Genomic DNA, 16,655 nt, shown 5'->3' with positions numbered 1-16,655 from the left:
CAAAGGAGCAAAATAAATAAATACAGTAGGGGAATAGTCTTTGGGAGTGCTTCTCAGTGTACTCTAAGCTCACAGTTCTGTGGCTATCTGTCCAGCAGAGTAGGTTTAGACTTAGGGGCACACAACTGGCCCTCCCAGAGAGACACGTCACTCAGCAGACTGAGGCCCCCCACAGAGGAATCCCTGGGATGGATGGAGGGGGTGTTGTGTAAAAACGATCCTTGGTCATTCTATCCTGCTCTGACTTCCTGTGTGGTTTAGAGCTGTTTGTCTCTTTTGTCTCTGATGTAAACACAAACCACTTCCATAATGCTGGCTCATGGTGAATAGTCTACACAAATGATCTCATTAATTGCAAGAGGAAACAGTCACATCAACAGCGACATTTGAAATGTTGAAAATACCATTGTCACATTTCCAAATGTCACACTTTATTTGGATAGTCCGGACAGATGCTCTACAGATGGTCATACTATCAACAAACTATCAGTTGATAAGCAACTGCTTGTTAAGGTTACGGTTAAGTTTAGAATAAGGGTGTCACGACTTCTGCCGAAGTCGTTGCCTCTCCTTGTTCGGGCGGTGCTCGGCGTTCGACGTCACCGGTCTTCTAGCCATCATCGATCCATTTTTCATTTTCCATTGGTTTTGTCTTGTCTTCCCACACACCTGTTTTCAATCCCATTCATTACCTGTTGTGTATTTAACGCTCTGTTTCCTCTCATGTCTTTGTCAGAGATTGTTTATTGTCAGTATAGTGTTTGTTGTATAGGTGCGTGACGGGGTCTTCGTACCCATATTTGTTTATATTCATTTCTCTATTTAGTGTTATGGAGCATGTTACTTGGGCATTTATTAAAAGACTCCATTTTACACTCCGTTTGACTCTCCTGCGTCTGACTTCTCTGCCACCTATACACATATCTCTGACAAAGGGTAAGAGGTAAGGTTAGGATTAGGGCGAGGGTACTAAAAATGAATGAAAAACTATAATGAACACATTTTTTTATAAAGAACATAATATAGACCCAAGGTCACAATCATAAAGAGTTTGTATTTTGTTCATACAAATTCATCAGAGATCTATAACTAGTATGTGATCTACTAGTAAATGAAATATTATAGTTTTCTTTATGAACGTTATTGATTCATTTGGAGGACATGGATATACCAGCGTTCTCATGGAGATTCCCTAAAAACACATCACTTCGATACATCTACGACCCGGTAGGGACTTTTCATTGCAAGTTAGGAGAACTTATGCAGCAGGTTAGGAGAACTTATGCAGCAGGTTAGGAGAATTAACGTAGCAGGTTAGGGGAATTAGGTTAAGGTTAGGAAAATGCTTTCCTAGCCTGCTTCGAAAGGTCACTTCCAGATATACAGTAGCTGTATTGAACTGGCATGTTTTTAGGGAGTCCCGTTTTCATGATTACCACTAGATGTCATCATTACAGAGAATAATGCAGAAATTAAGACATTTTCTCCATAAAGAACAGATTTGTACATTCTTGGATTTACATTAATGTCCAGGAGATACATGGTTAAAAAATAAAATGTTTGGGAATTCAAAATAGAATATTTACAATAAGCATATGTTGCTCTCTTACTATGTAGATAACTGATTATTACTGATCCATAAAATTATACATTTTTTCTTTTGTGAATTCAAGCCCCTTCCCTTGGCTTGCCTCTGATCTGCTATTTTCTACCCTACAGACTCTCCTTAGCTCCTATTGATTGGTGTGTTTAATAAAAGAGGACTTAAATGGAAGAAAAGCAAACCGAAAAGGCCTAAAATCTTTTCCTTTTTATTTATAAAATGAAGAGCGTGGTAACCGTGGCAACTAGCAGCACTGCATGATTATGCAGGAGAGAGCTGAGGAAGCTGATATTGAGTTCAGCCAGGAAGAGATCAGTTTAAATCACTGCTGCCAACACTCACACACTGTGTCAACCTGCATACTCTCTCTCTCTCTCTCTCTCTCTCTCTCTCTCTCTCTCTCTCTCTCTCTCTCTCTCTCTCTCTCTCTCTCTCTCTCTCTCTCTCTCTCTCTCTCTCTCTCTCTCTCTCTCTCTCTCTCTCTCTCTCTCTCTCTCTCTCTCTCTCTCACTCACTCACTCACTCACTCACTCACTCACTCACTCACTCACTCACTCACACACGAATACAATACTAAACCCCTTTCATTAAAGTAAATTAGTCTACCAGTTAGATGCCAATATGCCTTTACTTATGGATCCATTACAGGCCTGGGAGCAGGCTGCATGTCAACATGGAGCTACAGTTGATAATGACATTGCCAATAGCAACCTGATCCTCTCTTTTCCAGAGAGGAATAACCTAGTCAGCCTCCCCAGCGGATCAATACAGTGACCTGGAGAGGGGTAAGGGGTGAAATTGGGATGGGGTTGGACTGGATCACAGACCTGGCAGCTTCTTCTGCGTGTTCTGGGCTCCAAAGCCCCTCTGAGCGAAGCCAGGGCTTATGTGATGCCCTCTCAGACATCTGAAGGTTGACTTGGCTGCAGCAGTTAGGTCATTACTCAGACTGACAGGAAGAGAATAGACAACAACAAAGCATTGAGATAAAATAGCACCCATGCATCCTTTTTCCATATATCCATGTAGTCATTGGGTGATTCTGAAGCTTCATTACATTCCTGTTCCCTCACCTGCTCTAGCTGATCAATAACAAAGTCAAGTTTTTACTGTGGTCTTTGGTGTAATGTGGATCTGTGGAAGTGCTCGTGGCTTTACCGATTACAAAGCTCTTCAACCTCATGCCCCGTTAGCCATTGAATAATGAACCGCCATTTTGTCACGCAAGAAGGGTTGCAGCCAAGAGCCGGGTGGCCCAGAGGAAGGTGTCATGGCAACAGCTCATTCTGAGGAGTGGTGGCGAACTGCACTGCCCCAGATCCACAGCTGAACACAGCGAGACAGGCCCAGGAGGCTGTGCTGCACTGCCCCAGATCCACAGCTGAACACAGCGAGACAGGCCCAGGAGGCTGTGCTGCACTGCCCCAGATCCACAGCTGAACACAGCGAGACAGGCCCAGGAGGCTGTGCTGCACTGCCCCAGATCCACAGCGAGACAGGCCCAGGAGGCTGTGCTGCACTGCCCCAGATCCACAGCTGAACACAGCGAGACAGGCCCAGGAGGCTGTGCTGCACTGCCCCAGATCCACAGCGAGACAGGCCCAGGAGGCTGTGCTGCACTGCCCCAGATCCACAGCTGAACACAGCGAGACAGGCCCAGGAGGCTGTGCTGCACTGCCCCAGATCCACAGCGAGACAGGCCCAGGAGGCTGTGCTGCACTGCCCCAGATCAACAGCTGAACACAGCGAGACAGGCCCAGGAGGCTGTGCTGCACTGCCCCAGATCCACAGCGAGACAGGCCCAGGAGGCTGTGCTGCACTGCCCCAGATCCACAGCTGAACACAGCGAGACAGGCCCAGGAGGCTGTGCTGCACTGCGCCCAGGTTGCTACAGTTTACTCCTGCCTCTTGTTATTGTCAGAAACGTAACTTCTCAGAAGTCATATGCAGGAGGTATTCTCTGATTGGAACAAAATGGAAGAGAGAGGTAGAACTGTGTGACACATTGGTCTTTGAAATATGATTGAATGAGACAAAAGCTGCCTGACTGAACAAAGATGACAGTTGGAAAGGCAGAAAATCATGACATAGGGAGAAATATGGGTGTCACTTGTCAGGATGATTAAGAACCATGAGAACCCAATGAGATTTTGTCATAACATTAGTGTGGCAAGGCGTAGGGTTCCAATGGTCATTGATGATGTATTGAAAGTCAAGCAGAGTAATCATCCAGAAATCATTGATTGCAAACGGTCCTCCTATGCTTTTTGTTCCAGGTACAATAATGATTAAGCAATACAGACATAGCCGTGAACTGTCGCTTTCACGTTTAACAGACACTCTTATACAGAGCGACTTATCAGAGCGATTAAGGTTAAGTGCCTTGCTCAAGGACAGACTTTTCACCTAGTCATCTTTGGGATTCCAACCAGGAACTCTTTCAGTTACTCACCCAACGCACTTAACCGCTAGGCTACCTGCTGCCCCTGTGAATCAGAGCAGAGCCTAATGGCCATGACTAACTCAGAGTGTGACATCATTGTTAACAACAGCTTCCGTAAGTATAAACAAACTCCTGGATGTTTCTCTAGTAATTCCGACACTGTTTTGCAATCGTCAGCTAGCGATCATTGCCACGTTTGCACACACTACTGAAATGATATAGCCACACTGAAAGGATTGTAGAGTGTTCAAACGCCCACAGGCAGTGTGTGGGGAAACTTTTATGTTGTCATTTTATTCCATTTGAAAGTACAGAACTGCAAAAATTGGGTTCACAAATTTGCCATACTAATGAATCTGATTTCAGGTGTGTAGGAAGGAGGTATAGTTAATTGGGTGGAAGATGAAGGGGAAGGATAGCGCCTGCTATGACAGCAGGGGCTGCAGGGGAAACTCGCTGCTCTGGACTCTGCTGACCACTCTGTCTCCCATTCCATGTACCAGAATGCTGCCGTTGGCGAGGACATTCTCACCTTTACTGTTAAGGCGAGGCTACAAGTTCCACCGACAAAATATAAGTTAGCACTCTGGTACCCTGCAAACCATGACCCATTCTGTATTCCACATGAGTCAAATGTAATGGAGTCCATTCCCCATGTTGTGAATGGCTGCTGTTCATACAAGGATTTTTACATTGCTAGACATGACCACCTTGTTGATCTGATTGCCAGAGAGGTGAGACAAGTAGTCTCCCCAACACTACACATGCAGAAACATTCTTGTGTAAGGGGAAGCTGGTTTGATGATGATGTGTTTTCCTGTGCGCCAAATACACCAGATATATTTATTTTATTTATTTTTTATTTAACAAGGCAAGTCAGTTAGTAACAAATTCTTATTTACAATGACGGCCTACCAAAAGGCAAAAGGCCTCCTGCGGGGACAGGGGCTGGGATTTAAAAATATATATAAATAAAATATAAATATAGAACAAAACATACATCACGACAAGAGGGACAACACAACACTACATAAAGAGAGACCTATAAGATAACAACATAGCAAGGTAGCAACACCACATAACAACAACTTGTTGGCAACACAACATGGTAGCAGCACAAAACATGGTACAAACATGATATTATTGTTATGGGGGGAAGCCAGGTGGAGGGGCTCATTTTGGAAGTGGACTGCTCTTGGACGGCTACATGGTGCATGCCTTTGCAGAGTATCTGTTTAAATACCAGCCCCGTGTGGGACGCTGGGACAGCCTCGGGTGGTGGTGCAAGCTGGTGGGGCTGATATTTGGTAGTCTCGGCCATGTACACAGGCTTGTAGTGCATGGCCTCCAGATTGCGGGTCTGATAACAACTTGGGCAAGGCAATTGACTAGGTACTGATCTGTTTCAGGCTAGTGGTTTGGAGGACTGCCATGCATACAGGGATATTTGAAATGTTGCATCCTTTTTTTGTACATTTGATTGATGGATTCAAATAAAGTATTTAATGTGTGTGAGGAGACGGGCATTTGGTCTCTGAGCCTTGTGATGTGAGTGCTGGGACTCAGACTACAGTCAGTGGTGGGTCAGACTACAGACAGTGGTGGGTACAGACTACAGACAGTGGTGGGTACAGACTACAGACAGTGGTGGGTACAGACTACAGACAGTGGTGGGTACAGACTACAGACAGTGGTGGGTACAGACTACAGTCAGTGGTGGGTACAGACTACAGTCAGTGGTGGGTACAGACTACAGTCAGTGGAGGGTACAGACTACAGTCAGTGGTGGGTACAGACTACAGTCAGTGGAGGGTACAGACTACAGTCAGTGGTGGGTACAGACTACAGACAGTGGTGGGTACAGACTACAGTCAGTGGTGGGTACAGACTACAGTCACAGTGGAGGGTACAGACTACAGACAGTGGTGGGACTACAGACTAGGGTACAGTCAGTGGAGGGTACAGACTACAGTCAGTGGTGGGTACAGACTACAGTCAGTGGAGGGTACAGACTACAGTGGAGGGTACAGACTGGTGGGGGTACAGACTACAGACAGTGGTGGGTACAGACTACAGTCAGTGGTGGGTACAGACTACAGTCAGTGGAGGGTACAGACTAGTCAGTGGAGGGTACAGACTACAGACAGTGGTGGGTACAGACTACAGTCAGTGGAGGGTACAGACTAGTCAGTGGAGGGTACAGACTACAGACAGTGGTGGGTACAGACTACAGTCAGTGGTGGGTACAGACTACAGACAGTGGAGGGTACAGACTACAGTCAGTGGAGGGTACAGACTACAGTCAGTGGTGGGTACAGACTACAGACAGTGGTGGGTACAGACTACAGTCAGTGGAGGGTACAGACTAGTCAGTGGAGGGTACAGACTACAGACAGTGGTGGGTACAGACTACAGACAGTGGTGGGTACAGACTAGTCAGTGGTGGGTCAGACTACAGTCAGTGGAGGGTACAGACTACAGACAGTGGTGGGTACAGACTACAGTCAGTGGTGGGTACAGACTACAGTCAGTGGAGGGTACAGACTACAGTCAGTGGAGGGTACAGACTACAGTCAGTGGTGGGTACAGACTACAGACAGTGGAGGGTACAGACTACAGACAGTGGTGGGTACAGACTACAGACAGTGGAGGGTACAGACTACAGACAGTGGTGGGTACAGACTACAGTCAGTGGTGGGTACAGACTACAGTCAGTGGAGGGTACAGACTACAGTCAGTGGAGGGTACAGACTACAGTCAGTGGTGGGTACAGACTACAGTCAGTGGTGGGTACAGACTACAGACAGTGGTGGGTACAGACTACAGTCAGTGGTGGGTACAGACTACAGTCATTGGTGGGTACAGACTACAGACAGTGGTGGGTACAGACTACAGACAGTGGTGGGTACAGACTACAGACAGTGGAGGGTACAGACTACAGTCAGTGGTGGGTACAGACTACAGTCAGTGGAGGACAGTACAGACTACAGTCAGTGGAGGGTACAGACTACAGTCAGTGGTGGGTACAGACTACAGTCAGTGGAGGGTACAGACTACAGACTCAGTGGGAGGGTACAGACTACAGTCAGTGGTGGGTACAGACTACAGTCAGTGGTGGGTACAGACTACAGTCAGTGGTGGGTACAGACTACAGACAGTGGTGGGTACAGACTACAGTCAGTGGTGGGTACAGACTACAGTCAGTGGTGGGTACAGACTACAGTGGTGGGTACAGACTGGTGGGGGTACAGACTACAGTCAGTGGTGGGTACAGACTACAGTCAGTGGTGGGTACAGACTACAGACAGTGGTGGGTACAGACTACAGTCAGTGGTGGGTACAGACTACAGTCAGTGGTGGGTACAGACTACAGTCAGTGGTGGGTACAGACTACAGTCAGTGGTGGGTACAGACTACAGTCAGTGGTGGGTACAGACTACAGTCAGTGGTGGGTACAGACTACAGTCAGTGGTGGGTACAGACTACAGTCAGTGGTGGGTACAGACTACAGTCAGTGGTGGGTACAGACTACAGTCAGTGGTGGGTACAGACTACAGTCAGTGGTGGGTACAGACTACAGTCAGTGGTGGGTACAGACTACAGACAGTGGTGGGTACAGACTACAGTCAGTGGTGGGTACAGACTACAGTCAGTGGTGGGTACAGACTACAGTCAGTGGTGTCAGTGGTGGGTACAGACTACAGAGTGGTGGGTACAGACTAGTCAGTGGTGGGTACAGACTACAGTCAGTGGTGGGTACAGACTACAGTCAGTGAAGGGTACAGACTACAGACAGTGGTGGGTACAGACTACAGTCAGTGGAGGGTACAGACTACAGACAGTGGTGGGTGGTGGGTACACAGACTACAGACAGTGGTGGGTACAGACTACAGTCAGTGGTGGGTACAGACTACAGACAGTGGTGGGTACAGACTACAGTCAGTGGTGGGTACAGACTACAGTCAGTGGTGGGTACAGACTACAGACTACAGTGGTGGGTACAGACTACAGTCAGTGGTGGGTACAGACTACAGACAGTGGTGGACTACAGACTACAGACTCAGTGGTGGGTACAGACTACAGTCAGTGGTGGGTACAGACTACAGTCAGTGGTGGGTACAGACTACAGTCAGTGGAGGGTACAGACTACAGACAGTGGTGGGTACAGACTACAGTCAGTGGAGGGTACAGACTACAGTCAGTGGTGGGTACAGACTACAGTCAGTGGTGGGTACAGACTACAGACAGTGGTGGGTACAGACTACAGTCAGTGGTGGGTACAGACTACAGTCAGTGGTGGGTACAGACTACAGTCAGTGGTGGGTACAGACTACAGTCAGTGGTGTCAGACTACAGTGGAGGGTACAGACTACAGTCAGTGGTGGGTACAGTGTCAGTGGAGGTACAGACAGTGGAGGGTACAGACTACAGTCAGTGGTGGGTACAGACTACAGTCAGTGGTGGGTACAGACTACAGTCAGTGGTGGGTACAGACTACAGTCAGTGGAGGGTACAGACTACAGACAGTGGAGGGTACAGACTACAGTCAGTGGTGGGTCCAGACTACAGTCAGTGGTGGGTACAGACTACAGTCAGTGGTGGGTATAGACTACAGTCAGTGGAGGGTACAGACTACAGTCAGTGGTGGGTACAGACTACAGTCAGTGGTGGGTACAGACTACAGTCAGTGGTGGGTACAGACTACAGTCAGTGGTGGGTACAGACTACAGTCAGTGGAGGGTACAGACTACAGTCAGTGGTGGGTACAGACTACAGTCAGTGGTGGGTCAGACTACAGTCAGTGGTGGGTACAGACTACAGTCAGTGGTGGGTACAGACTACAGTCAGTGGAGGGTACAGACTACAGTCAGTGGTGGGTACAGACTACAGTCAGTGGTGGGTACAGACTACAGTCAGTGGTGGGTACAGACTACAGACAGTGGTGGGTACAGACTACAGTCAGTGGTGGGTACAGACTACAGTCAGTGGTGGGTACAGACTACAGTCAGTGGTGGGTACAGACTACAGTCCGTGGTGGGTACAGACTACAGTCAGTGAAGGGTGGAGGGTACAGACTACAGACAGTGGTGGGTACAGACTACAGACAGTGGTGGGTACAGACTACAGTCCGTGGTGGGTACAGACTACAGACAGTGGTGGGTACAGACTACAGTCAGTGGTGGGTACAGACTACAGTCAGTGGTGGGTACAGACTACAGTCAGTGGTGGGTACAGACTACAGTCAGTGGTGGGTACAGACTACAGTCAGTGGAGGGTACAGACTACAGTCAGTGGTGGGTACAGACTACAGTCAGTGGTGGGTACAGACTACAGTCAGTGGTGGGTACAGACTACAGACAGTGGTGGGTACAGACTACAGTCAGTGGTGGGTACAGACTACAGTCAGTGGTGGGTACAGACTACAGTCAGTGGTGGGTACAGACTACAGTCAGTGGAGGGTACAGACTACAGACAGTGGTGGGTACAGACTACAGTCAGTGGAGGGTACAGACTACAGTCAGTGGTGGGTCCAGACTACAGTCAGTGGTGGGTACAGACTACAGTCAGTGGTGGGTACAGACTACAGTCAGTGGTGGGTACAGACTACAATCAGTCCCGAGAGGGGAGGTAGCTTAAGTGTGTGCGGACGGATGCCGACGCGAGGGTGGGTATAGTACTCTGGGACAGACATGGCACCGTATCCCAGGCAGCCCTGTTCCAGACATAATCACAACTCCACCGCAGTGCTCCCCCTCCCGGATGCTCTGCTCCTATAGTCAACTAGAACACAGATAAACCAAACAGATATTAACATTTGACCATACTGGCCTTTCCCTGACCATGTTTAGGTATCTTAAAGAGATAAGAGAAGTTCCCTCACTCAGCAAGTCATTGCAATTTAACGCTTTATACATGAGGGAACTATATTGTGAAAACAGAATTGAGGCATTGTGTATTTTCTTTTTTGTTACAATATTAAAAGGGTACAAAAAGGTACAATAATTATGATTTTTTTTTAAAAACAAATTCAAGGTCATTGAATAGACTGCAGGCTTGCAATGAATCAGTGAAAAATAAGAAAAAGTTTAGTTTTGGAATGAATTAACATCAAATAATTCCATGAATTAATTTCCTGCCCAGAGCAACATTCCAATAGGAGAGCAGCAATGCGGTGCATATTTTGCTTTGAAGTTTCAGTGCAAGTTTAATTTTTATTGATTAAGTATATTATATTGGGAATTAATCAGATATGTTAATCAGGTATTTCCAAGACATGATAGAATATTGACTTATAGTAGCTGAAATTTCATTTTGTGTGTTTATCTAAGAGCAGTAGGTGAAAGCACTCATAGTCCATGACCACTTCTCAAGGTTAAAATCGAATGAGGAAAAGGTCCTGTACTTTGTCTCATGGGCCCAGAATAACATCCAAACTAGCCCACAGAAAAAGGTCTGCATGTAGAACAGTGTACCCAGATGCTTTCACTTTTACTATTATGTATATTAACAATTGTAGGTGACAACTTCTATGACATGTGAATTGTGTCATTTCAGCAGCCTTGTCCAGCCATTCTGTTTCTCATTAAGACCTTAGTGAAAAAGAGCATCCAGCCAAGACTACAATATAACATTTTTGCCTCAATCCACTTATTTCACAGAAAGGGTACGTGAGATGAATCTGTGAGTCTATATCCTGGTCTCTGGTGTAAAATAAAGCCTGAACAGTATTTAACCTTGAAACAGAATGTGTTCACAGAGTTCTCCTGGTGGTTCGTCCCCTCTGTTGCCCAGGCAGGGTGGCCTTCTCTGCAGACCGGGAGTCAGGAGAGGTTCAATCAATCAGATGCTTCCTTTGCAGTGACAGAGAGGGAGTCTCATAGGTTAAAAGAAAAAGAACCAGACCACTGAGACACACAGAACAGCCCAGTGTGTGTGTCTGTTGCTCCACTCACAGCAGCATCCCCGTCTGGCCCAGTGTCACGCCATACACTCTCTGGGGGTTCTCTGTTACTTTAGCATGGCGACCTGCGGCCCGGCCCCACCCACCCCCTGACCATGGGGGGAAAACAGGAACAAAACCACCCTAATATGAGATATACCAGATATTCAACAGCACAGAGCAGAGTAGCAGGGATTGGAGTGCTGCAGTAGATTTGTACATGAGATAAACCCATTTCAATAATATTTTGGCTAAGACATTTAAATAAAAATGTCCCCATATGTATGGAACAGAATGATAAACTGAGGAAAATCATAAAAAAATTATCATTTTTAATAATATAAAACAATTGGAGGATGTGGCATGAATACAATATCCAATTAGATCTGGTAGGAAACTCATTACTTGTTTTGGTTCTATTGAGTTGAGTTACATTGTCATTTACATTGTCATTTAGAAGACACTCTTATCCAGAGCAACTAGGGTTCAGTGCCTTGCTCAAGGGCACATTGACATATGTTTCACCTAATTGGGTCAGGCATTCGAACCAGCAACCTTTCGGTTATTGGCCCAACTATCTTAACCGCTAGGCTACCTGCTGCCGCCCATGGTTGGGGTTAATCATTTTGCTGCTGGCATCCCTGTGCACTTTATCACAAATGACACCTGAGTCAGGCAAAGAGAACGTCCTCCAACAAGAAACAGAATCCAAAGAAATAAGATATTCTTTGTTCAGATCAAAGGAAATTGGTCAGATAATGAAAAATGATCAATAATGGGGTGTGTTCTAAGCATGTCTGTGTATTAAATGGCCTGTGCGTGTCAGGGAATCTGTGTATTAAATGGCCTGTGCGTGTCAGGGAATCTGTGTATTAAATGGCCTGTGCGTGTCAGGGAATCTGTGTATTAAATGGCCTGTGCGTGTCAGGGAATCTGTGTATTAAATGGCCTGTGCGTGTCAGGGAATCTGTGTATTAAATGGCCTGTGCGTGTCAGGGAATCTGTGTATTAAATGGCCTGTGCGTGTCAGGGAATTTGTGTATTAAATGGCCTGTGCGTGTCAGGGAATCTGTGTATTAAATGGCCTGTGCGTGTCAGGGAATCTGTGTATTAAATGGCCTGTGCGTGTCAGGGAATCTGTGTATTAAATGGCCTGTGCGTGTCAGGGAATCTGTGTATTAAATGGCCTGTGCGTGTCAGGGAATCTGTGTATTAAATGGCCTGTGCGTGTCAGGGAATCTGTGTATTAAATGGCCTGTGTGTGTCAGGGAATCTGTGTATTAAATGGCCTGTGCGTGTCAGGGAATCTGTGTATAGGTGCATGACCTTACTTTTAATGCCAGAAAAAAAGCCTTCAGCTCAACGCTGAAATGGCCTCGGAGTCAATCACCATCCGGAGTGTATTGATGTGTTAGGAGTATTAGTGAGACAGCAGAGTCGAGAGCCCTACACTGTTCACCATTACATTACCTTAGCTATCAACACAGACCCCCAGATTGTTTGATACCCATCTCCTCCACACTCATTTTACTTCATCCAAAACAAGCAATATTTTGACTGACAATGTGTTCTGCACACAACCTACATCCTGGAGAATCTGGGTCATTTTCTGCTTGGTACCATAGCCCCACAGGGGACATAGAAAACCATGCATGTGTAAAAACTCACACTGAATCCACATTTCCTTCCACCTCCTCTCTCTCTCTCAAAAAAGGAAGTGAACATGCTGACAGTGGTGCTGAACACCTGGGAGAGAGGTGAGTAAAACGTGTGTGTGTGTGTGTGTGGGGGGGGGTGTAATTTCCAACAGCAGCCCTCATTAACAAACCAAAGATACAGAATAAAGGACGCGTTTAGTCAGGCTCTAGATGCTGCTGCATTGAGACGGACCAATAGGAAATACAAGATAACAATGGGACTCTAATTAGACTCTGGTGACTAAATCTAATATCTTACATTATTGATACGATGATGAAAACACATACACTCCCTTTACTGATCTATGTGTTATATAGCAGTATGTTGCAGCCTATCTGATCCAGTCTACTCTACCTGAAGACACAAAAGCAGCAGTCAGGGTTTGGGAACACACATCCTCCAACAGCCCCTCCTTCTACATGAGACTGTGGTAACAGCACATCACGGTCAAACTGCTGACCTTTTCAAAATCAGTTGTGTGAGAACACTAAGCATACAGGATAATGAATAATGAAGTGAGAATGATGATAGCTGTAATGGATCACAGTAGAGACCCTGGCAGACAGGATAATGAAGTGAGAGTGATGATAGCTGTAATGGATCACAGTAGAGACCCTGGCAGACAGGGTAATGTAGTGAGAATGATGATAGCTGTAATGGATCACAGTAGAGACCCTGGCAGACAGGATAATGAAGTGAGAGTGATGATAGCTGTAATGGATCACAGTAGAGACCCTGGCAGACAGGGTAATGTAGTGAGGATGATGATAGCTGTAATGGATCACAGTAGAGACCCTGGCAGACAGGATAATGAAGTGAGAGTGATGATAGCTGTAATGGATCACAGTAGAGACCCTGGCAGACAGGGTAATGTAGTGAGGATGATGATAGCTGTAATGGATCACAGTAGGGACCCTGGCAGACAGGATAATGTAGTGAGGATGATGATAGCTGTAATGGATCACAGTAGGGACCCTGGCAGACAGGATAATGTAGTGAGAATGATGATAGCTGTAATGGATCACAGTAGGGACCCTGGCAGACAGGGTAATGTAGTGAGGATGATGATAGCTATAATGGATCACAGTAGAGACCCTGGCAGAAAGGGTAATGTAGTGAGAATGATGATAGCTGTAATGGATCACAGTAGGGACCCTGGCAGACAGGGTAATGTAGTGAGGATGATGATAGCTGTAATGGATCACAGTAGAGACCCTGGCAGACAGGGTAATGTAGTGAGGATGATGATAGCTGTAATGGATCACAGTAGAGACCCTGGCAGACAGGATAATGAAGTGAGAGTGATGATAGCTGTAATGGATCACAGTAGAGACCCTGGCAGACAGGAGGGGAATTCTCACTGGGCTCTATACAGACAGACAGACACACAGGGAGCTACCGACACAGGCTGGAAGACATTCGCTGAAGCACCCTGTCATTTAATTGGTTTTTAATTAATGGAAAATGTGTTTACATTAGCATATAATTCATATATACTTTACAAAAAAATATAAAGGCAACATGTAAAGTGTTGGTCCCATGTTCCATGAGCTGAAATAAAAGATCCCAGAAATGTTCCACACACACAAACTTATTTCTCTCAAATGTTGTTCACAAGTGTGTTTACATCCCTGTTAGTGAGCATTTATCCTTTTCCAAGATAATACATCCACCTGACCGGTGTGGCATATCAAAAAGCTAATTAAACAGAATGATCATTACATAGGTGCACCTTGTGCTGGGGACAAAAACCCACCACTAAAATGTGCAATTTTGTGACACAACCCAATGACACAAATGTCTCAAGTTTTGAGGGAGCATGAAATTGGCATACTGACTGCAGGAATGTCCACCAGAGCTGTTGACAGAGAATTTAATGTTCATTCTCTACCCTAAGAGAACGATGATGTCATTTTAGAGAATTTGGCAGTACATCCAACCGGTCTCATAACCACAGACCATGTATATGGCGTCGTGTGGGCAAGCGGTTTGCTGATGTAAACGTTGTGAACAGAGTGCACCATGGTGGCGGTGGTGTTATGGTTTGGGCAGGCATAAACTACAGACAAAGAACACAATTGCATTTTATTGATGGCAGTTTGAATGCACAAAAAAACTGTGATGAGATCCTGAGGCCCATTGTGAGACCCATTTTTGGGGAGGAATCTTTGACCAACAGATGCATATCTATATTCCCAGTCATGTGAAATCCATAGATTAGGGCCTAATGAATTTATTACATTGACTGATTTCCTCATATGAACTGTAACTAACTCGGTAAAATCAATGAAATTGTTGCGTTTATAGCCTATTCTCCTTGGAGTAGGATAAATGGCCCAAAAAACGATTTCATTAATCAGCTTCATTCTAATCAGTGCATGATACATCTTCTCGTCTCTCCACTCAAAATCAATTAAGCTTTTACCATATCCTGGTCCACAGAGAATACCATTACCATATCCTGGTCCACAGAGAATACCATTGCCATATCCTGGTCCACAGAGAATACCATTACCATATCCGGGTCCACAGAGAATACCATTACCATATCCGGGTCCACAGAGAATACCATTACCATATCATACCATTACCATATCCTGGTCCACAGAGAATACCATTACCATATCCGGGTCCACAGAGAATACCATTACCATATCCGGGTCCACAGAGAATACCATTACCATATCCTGGTACCACAGACAGAATACCATTACCATATCCTGGTCCACAGAGAATACCATTACCATATCCGGGTCCACAGAGAATACCATTACCATATCCTGGGAATCCACAGAGAATACCATTACCATATCCTGGTCCACAGAGAATACCATTACCATATCCTGGTCCACAGAGAATACCATTACCATATCCTGGTCCACAGAGAATACCATTACCATATCCTGGTCCACAGAGAATACCATTACCATATCCTGGTCCACAGAGAATACCATTACCATATCCTGGTCCACAGAGAATACCATTACCATATCCGGGTCCACAGAGAATACCATTACCATATCCTGGTACACAGAGAATACCATTACCATATCACAGAGAATACCATTACCATATCCTGGTCCACAGAGAATACCATTACCATATCCTGGTCCACAGAGAATACCATTACCATATCCGGGTCCACAGAGAATACCATTACCATATCCGGGTCCACAGAGAATACCATTACCATATCCTGGTCCACAGAGAATACCATTACCATATCCTGGTCCACAGAGAATACCATTACCATATCCTGGTCCACAGAGAATACCATTACCATATCCTGGTCCACAGAGAATACCATTACCATATCCTGGTCCACAGAGAATACCATTACCATATCCTGGTCCACAGAGAATACCATTACCATATCCGGGTCCACAGAGAATACCATTGCCATATCCTGGTCCACAGAGAATACCATTACCATATCCTGGTCCACAGAGAATACCATTACCATATCCGGGTCCACAGAGAATACCATTACCATATCCGGGTCCACAGAGAATACCATTACCATATCCTGGTCCACAGAGAATACCATTACCATATCCTGGTCCACAGAGAATACCATTACCATATCCTGGTCCACAGAGAATACCATTACCATATCCTGGTCCACAGAGAATACCATTACCATATCCTGGTCCACAGAGAATACCATTACCATATCCTGGTCCACAGAGAATACCATTACCATATCCGGGTCCACAGAGAATACCATTACCATATCCTGGTCCACAGAGAATACCATTACCATATCCTGGTCCACAGAGAATACCATTACCATATCCTGGTCCACACGACCAGGGCGAGCAAACAATGTAAAAAACATAACCGACTGATGACGCACGCTGCTGATGTAAATGTGAAGTAGGCCAGCAGCCTTGAAGTATACCTTCTGAACAGAACAAATGTGTGACTAACGAGCCTTACCATCAGCCCTAAAATCAAAATAAAAGGGCTTG

General features: G+C 45.7%; 1 protein-coding gene across 1 annotated transcript in view; it reads left to right on the top strand.

Moving 5' to 3' along the window:
* Positions 1 to 12,744, top strand: part of LOC127930735 (uncharacterized) — a 212,792-nt gene extending 200,048 nt beyond the window's left edge. Inside the window, exon 3 of the transcript XR_008139097.1 lies at positions 12,701 to 12,744. The gene's annotated coding sequence lies outside the window, so the exon portion shown is untranslated. The remainder of the gene's footprint in view (positions 1 to 12,700) is intronic.
* The last annotated feature ends 3,911 nt before the right edge of the window (positions 12,745 to 16,655 follow it).

This window comes from Oncorhynchus keta, chromosome 6 (genome assembly GCF_023373465.1).
Source record: "Oncorhynchus keta strain PuntledgeMale-10-30-2019 chromosome 6, Oket_V2, whole genome shotgun sequence".
Taxonomy (NCBI): Eukaryota; Metazoa; Chordata; class Actinopteri; order Salmoniformes; family Salmonidae; genus Oncorhynchus; species Oncorhynchus keta.
Note: the sequence above shows the minus strand (reverse complement) of the source record. Positions and strands in the feature narration are given on the sequence as shown.